This window comes from Gadus morhua, chromosome 4 (genome assembly GCF_902167405.1).
Source record: "Gadus morhua chromosome 4, gadMor3.0, whole genome shotgun sequence".
NCBI lineage: Eukaryota > Metazoa > Chordata > Actinopteri > Gadiformes > Gadidae > Gadus > Gadus morhua.
The window spans coordinates 35,820,317-35,827,816 of NC_044051.1; the positions used below are offsets into that span (position 1 = coordinate 35,820,317).

General features: G+C 43.2%; 1 pseudogene; it reads left to right on the forward strand.

Moving 5' to 3' along the window:
• Positions 1–668: 668 nt before the first annotated feature.
• On the forward strand, positions 669–5,988 carry LOC115541752 (E3 ubiquitin-protein ligase TRIM39 pseudogene; annotated as a pseudogene).
• Positions 5,989–7,500: the final 1,512 nt, after the last annotated feature.

Below are 7,500 nucleotides of genomic sequence, written 5' to 3' on the forward strand. Positions count from 1 at the left end.
TGCCCTACCCTGAGTCACATGATGCAGCTTTTTTAGGAGGTTAGAGATGAGCCTTATAAAACTACCAGCATTAACACAATATTGAATAATGAACCATAATAGCATATATAACCTGGTTAACAGGAATCATGTAGAAATTACCAGCATCGGGGAAATTAAATTCAAGTAAATTGTTTTTGTATAGCTCTTTATACATTTACAGTGGCAAATCACCATTAAATCACCACAATGTCTCTGGTTTTGCACCAGCTATCGGTCTATGTTTCGTCTTTTAAAAATGGAACACATTTGAACACATATCAATGCATTTGAAGTAGCCTACTTTTATTCAAATGAATGTGCCCAAACATTGAAACATCATTGAACTGTGTCTGTGGGGGCGGAGCCAGGTGTTAGGGGAGGAGCCATTTGTTAGGGGAGGAGCCAGGTGTTAGGGGAGGAGAGGAGAGTACGTATTGATCAGGAAACAAAACTTAACATTCCCAGAAACCAAATCCATCCGACGTGGAAGCAGATCTCTCTTTCAGGAGGAAAATAGAACACATTTTGAAACAAATAGTCTGACACACTGAAACAACAACAAGGTGAGTAAAACAGAACAACTTTCAAAACCTCTCTTCTCGTTATGGAATAACAAATAATGGACACGATCGACACATAAACCTTGTCATCTGTGTCTAGGAATGGCTTCTGCTAACACTTCCTGGTCTGAGGAGAACTTTTCATGTACCATCTGTCTGGATGTGTTCAGCAGCCCAGTTTCCACACCATGTGGACACAACTTCTGCAGAATCTGTATTACTAAGTTCTGGGATGAACAAGTCCAGTCCAAATGTCCTGTTTGCAACAAGACTTTTGACGTAAGACCTGATCTACAGGTCAATACCCTCTTATCAGAGATGGCTACTCCGTTTAGAAAGTCCTTACGAGCAAAAGAGCAGCCTTGTGTTGAACCAGCAGCAGTTCCCTGTGACTTCTGTACTGGGACCCAGCTGAAGGCTGTGAAGTCCTGCCTAGGGTGTTTCATGTCATATTGCCAAACCCATCTGGAGCCACATCAGAGAGTCGCACGCCTGAAGACACATCAGCTGGTCGAGCCTATGGACCGTCTGGAAGACAGGATGTGTAAGAAACATGACCGACTTCTGGAGCTCTTCTGCAAGACTGAACAGGTTTCTGTATGTCAGTTCTGCACAGAGACAGACCACAAGTCCCATCCTATTGTACCTCTGAAGGAGGAATATGAAGTGAAGATGGCCCAGCTTGAAAAGATAGCGTCTGATGTTCAGCAGATGATCAAGGACAGAAAACAAAAAATTAAGGAGATCAAAGACACAGTAGAACTGAGCAAGAAGGATGCAGAACGAGAGATAGCTGATGGTGTGCAGGTCCTCACTGCTCTGAAGCAGAGCATTGAAAAGTGCCAGGATGATCTCAACCAAATGGTTAAAGAGAAATTGAAATCCAAAGTGAAACAAGCTGAAGGCCTCATCAAAGAGATCGAGCAGGAAATAGAAGATCTGACCTTTGGAAGCTCAGAGGTGAAGCAGCTTTCACACACTAAAGACCACCTCCACTTCCTCCAGGCCTTCAGATCCCTGAAGAATCCTCCACCCACCAGGGACTGGACGACGGTGGAGGTCCGTCCTCCGTCATACGTAGGGACCTTGAGGAGATCCCTGGATCAGCTGGAGGAGACACTGAACATGGAGATGAAGAAGCTGTGTGATGCTGAACTGAAGAGGGTCCAGCAGTATGAAGTAGATGTGACTCTGGATCCTGATACAGCTCATCCCAAGCTCATCCTGTCTGAGGATGGGAAACAAGTACATCATGGAGATGTAGTGAAGAAACTCCCAGACAACCCTAAGAGATTTACAATGCATATATTTGTTCTCACGATGCAGAGCTTCTCCTCGGGGAGATTTTACTTTGAGGTCCAGGTTAAAGACAAGACTGGATGGTGTTTAGGAGTGGCCAGAGAGTCCATCGCCAGAAAAGGTCAGATCACAGTGACCCCTGAGACGGGTTACTGGAATATTTTCAAAAACAAGGATGAGTTGATATTTAGAGATAACCCTGCTGTCCGTCTCCCTCTGAGAGCCGAGCTCCAGAAGGTGGGGGTGTTTGTTGATTATGATGAGGGTCTGCTCTCCTTCTATGATGTGGAAGCCAGGGTTCATGTCACCTCTGCTATTGGCTGCACCTTTAGTGAGCCTCTCTATCCATTCCTCTGTCCAGGCAACAATGATTATAAAGGTGACAACTCTGCCCCCCTGATCATCTCACCTGTCAATCAAACAGACTAGGATCTTTGTTTGATAATAAAATAATCAAACATCCAAAACAACTAATGTTGTTTCCTGAATTAGAATCTCTACTATGTGAGATCTGAGAGTACTGCTTAATGTTGTAGTGTCCATGGTCATTTAGCAAGGATAAATTCGATAAGGTAATAACCTGTACAGTTATTAAATATAACCCATGATTGGATTACATACTTTGTTGTTCAATGTCTGATTGACATTGACTGATATCAAATTGTAAATGTATGCAGCAATTGGAAAATGTTGAAAATATGTTGCTTAAAAAAGAAAAAAATATATTTATTTGTTTAGACTTCTGAATTGTGAATGATAAAATAATCGAATGTATGTTTGATTTTTATTTGAATAAATTTTCACAAAAAGTAGAACTGAGTAATGTTTTTCTTTCACATTAAGGGGTGTGATGGACATAATTCTCAGTACAATATTAATTCAGCCGAATAGGTACATTCTGAATGCAATGTTTACACAGTAGAATAGTGACATTCTCCTTCCTCTCCCTCGCTCTCCCTCTCTCTCTCTTCTTTCCTCACTCTTTTACTCTCAATCTCTATCTTGCTTTTTCTTCCCCTCTTAGTTCCTTGTCCCTCATACATTGCAGTAGGAAGTGGTCTTCTGTCTCCCTCGCCTGGTGACAGAATGGACCCAGCCTGTCTCCTCTGGGTAGCCAGGTCTGCCGACTGCCTGTGACGGCCTGGCTCTACGGCCAGGCTGTGTCCACTGAGCCTGGACGTCGGCACTGTCGATTCCTTGTGTCTCTCATGTCCTCCCTCTCCCTTGTGTCTCCTGTGTTCCCCGCTGTCTTCCTCTGTGTGTGTGTGTGTGTGTGTGTGTGTGTGTGTGTGTGTGTGTGTGTGTGTGTGTGTGTGTGTGTGTGTGTGTGTGTGTGTGTGTGTGTGTGTGTGTGTGTGTGTGTGTGTGTGTGTGTGTGTGTTTCTCAGAACTGCATTTACCAGCAGGGGGTGCCATAGTACTTCAAACGGGGAAAACTTTCCAAAAGTAAAAGGAAATCCCCCACTGAACAGACTGTATCGCTGTCTTGTGCTCTCAGCTCTGCTGCTCGTGTGTGCACTGTGCGCGTGCATATCGGGGAGAGTTCGTAGTCCTACAGCATCGTAGCGCCAATAAACAGCTAATTGTCTGTTTCCGTCTAAAATTGGATCGGGGTTGGATTAAAAGTATTCGGGGAAGCCCCGGAAACCCCAATATATATACACCGATGATCCCTGTTACAGTTGCAAATAACCATTAAATCACCACAATCTCTCTCGTTCTGCACCGGGTCTCTATTAACTCCAGGAAGAAGAGAACACACATCACCGCATTTGAAGAGGCCGAGGCGGTGAATAAATGCAGTGCACTCACGTACCGTGGCGGCGGAGCCAGGTGTTAGGGGAGGAGGGGAGAGGACGGCATGTTGAGGAAACGAAACCTAAAGCACCCCGACGTGTAAGCAGTTCTCTCTTTCTGGAGAATAATAATACACATTAAAGAGTCTGACAGACAGCAACAACAGCAAGGTGAGTAAAGCAGCACAACTTTGTGATAAGTTAAAAACAATTTTGCCGTTTTGGAATAACAAAAATAATGGGACTGCTCAATACATAAACCTTGTCGTCTGTGTCTAGGAATGGCCTCTGCTATCCGTGTCACTTCCTGGACTGAGGAGAACTTTTCATGTTCCGTCTGTCTGGATGTGTTCAGCAGTCCAGTTACCACACCATGTGGACACAACTTCTGCAGAACCTGTATTACAAAGTACTGGGATGAACAAGTCAAGTACAAATGTCCTGTTTGCAACAAGCTTTTCGACACAAGACCTGATTTACAGGTCAATACCCTCTTATCAGAAATGGTTGATCGGTTTGGAACGTCCGTAAGAGTAAGAGAGCAGCCTTATGTTGAACCAGCTGAAGTTCCCTGTGACGTCTGTACTGGGACCCAGCTGAAGGCTGTGAAGTCCTGCCTGGAGTGTTTTATGTCGTTCTGCCAAACCCACCTTGAGCCACATCAGAGAGTCACAATTTTGAAGAAACATCGGCTGGCCGAGCCTATGGACCGTCTGGAAGACAGGATGTGTAAGAAACACGAACGACTTCTGGAGCTCTTCTGCCAGACTGAACAGGTGTGTGTGTGTCAGTTCTGCACAGAGACAGACCACAGGTCCCATCCTGTTGTACCTCTAAAGGAGGAATATCAAGTGAAGACGTCCCAGCTGGAGAAGATAGAGGCGGAAGTTCAGCAGATGATCCAGGAGAGAAAAATAAAGCTCAAGGAGATCAAAGACACAGTAGAAATGAGCAAGAAAGACGCAGACATCACTGCTCTGATGCGCTGCATTGAAAAGTGGCAGGATGATCTCAAGCAAATGGTGAAAGAGAGACTGAAATCCACAGTGAAACAAGCTGAAGACCTCATCAAAGAGCTGGAGAAGGAAATAGAAGATCTGACCAATAGAAGCTCAGAGGTGAAGCAGCTCTCACAGACTAAAGACCACCTCCACTTCCTCCAGGCCTTCAGATCCCTGAAGAATCCTCCACCCACCAGGGACTGGACGACGGTGGAGGTCTGTCCTCCGTCATACGGAGGGACCATGAGGAGATCCCTGGATCAGCTGGAGGAGATACTTAACATGGAGATGAAGAAGCTGTGTGAGGATGCTGAACTGAAGAGGGTCCAGCAGTATGAAGTAGATGTGACTCTGGATCCTGATACAGCTCAACCCCGTCTCATCCTGTCTGAGGATGGGAAACAAGTACATGATGGGTGTGTAGAGAGGAAACTCCTGGACAACCCTAAGAGATTTACGAAGCAACTATGTGTTCTAACGAGGCAGAGCTTCTCCTCAGGGAGATTTTACTTTGAGGTCCAGGTTAAAGACAAGACTGGATGGGGTTTAGGAGTGGCCAGAGAGTCCATCAACAGAAACAGTTTCATTATAGTGACCCCTGAGACGGGTTACTGGACTGTTTACTACGAAGAGGATGGGTTGTTATTTAGTGATGACCCTGATGTCCGTCTCCCTCTGAGAGCTGAGCTCCAGAAGGTGGGGCTGTTTGTTGATTATGATGAGGGTCTGGTCTCCTTCTATGATGTGGAAGCCAGGGTTCATATCTACTCTGCTACTGGCTGCACCTTTAGTGAGCCTCTCTATCCAATCCTCTGTCCAAGTCTCTATGATTATAAAGGTAATAACTCTGCCCCCCTGATCATCTCACCTGTCAATCAAACAGACTAGGACCTTTGTTTGATAATAAAATAATCAAACAACCTAAACAACTGATGTTGTTTTCTGAATTAGAATCTCTACTATGTGAGATCTGAGAGAACTGTATTCATATTGTACTTTTCACTCTAATTTAACAGATCAATAAATTAATCCACTAACACTGTGTAATATAAAAAATATAACCCATTATAATTGATAAGACTATGAATGCTTTTTATATTTTTAATGTAGGAAAGAAAGTAAGTAGATAACGTGAAATGTTTATTTTGATAACATTCTCAATATTTTTTTTATATTCTTTTAATATTTTGAATGATGTTTGACAACACAAAACAATGTTTGTAAACTTTTGAAGATATGAATAAAAATGTACTTAAAGTAGAATGGGGACATCTTCTGAGGAAGAGGTACATTCTCTGTACAATATGTATTCAGTGGAATTGGTACGTTCTCAGTACAATATGTATTCAGTGGTATAGGTACATTCTCAGTACAATATGTATTCAGTGGAATAGGTACATTCTCAGTACAATATGTATTCAGTGGAATAGGTACATTCTCAGTACAATATGTATTCAGTGGTATAGGTACATTCTCAGTACAATATGGGTTCAGTGGAATAGGTACATTCTCAGTACAATATGTATTCAGTAGAATAGGTACATTCCCAGTACAATATGTATTCAGTGGTATAGTTACATTCTCAGTACAATGTGTATTCAGTGGAATGGATAGATTCTCAGTACAGTATGCATTCCCTGGAATAGGTACATTTTCAGTGGAATAGGTACAAACTCAGTACAATATGTATTTAGGGGAATAGCTACATTTTCAGTGGAAAAGGTACAATCTCAGTATAATATGCATTCAGTGGAACAGGTACATTTTCAGTGGAATAGATACAAACTCAGTACAATGTGTATTCAATAGATCAGGTACGTTATCAGTGGGATAAAACAACAATAATAATGCTGATAATAAAACTACTAATAACTCCACACGTTTGCAGCTGTTGAGCCAATCAATGACTTAATGTCTACCATGATACAACAACCCAACATGTGTAACACACTAACACAAAGGTCACAGTGACAACATGTAAAGATTCCCTCCATGTGTGTGAGTACCGTGACTTTGTCTCGTCATCTCTCCTCTTCGTCCTCTCCTCTTAGTGTCTCCTCTCTCCTTCCTCTCTCTCCTCTTCCTCCTCTCTCTGCTCTCCTTTCTACTTCATCCAGGATTGTGTTAATTATTGTGTTGCATACACATTACACGTGTTTACAAATTACTGAAGCAATATTATGATTTATTTGGGCAAATATTTGAAGAGCTTTAACTCTGATTTAGCCTTTTTTAAGACGGCGCACAATTACTTTGCTCCACTGGTCCATGGTTCAGTTGTACCCTCAAAGGACAGCGAATATAGACTACTTTACTCATCACACTAAATGCTGTTTTCTTCCATGTACTTCTCGCTACAATAAACTCAACTTCATTCAAACATATACGGCGATCAAAACAACGTAACACTCGGGGGGCTTGCAGCGGGGGAACTAGAGCTTTATAGGGTGGTCAGGGGGTGGCCCAGGTATCTTCAGTGGGTCCATAGACCGTGATAGAAGAGTGAGGGTGGAACCCTAACCTGTCATCTAAGGAGCATGGATTAATGCTCTGATGGCTGATTAGAGGTAGAAGTTATAATTCACTGAGACTAGAGTTCTTCAATGTGGCAGCTAGTGTGGTCCACTAGGGTCACTACACTGGAATTATTCAATGTACTCTGAATAGCCAGTTGTCTCTGCCCCAGAACTGCAGCTCATTTGTTACTCACACACACAGGCACGCACACACACACGCACGCACACACACACAGACACACACACACACACACACACACACACACACACACACACACACACACACACACACACACACACACACACA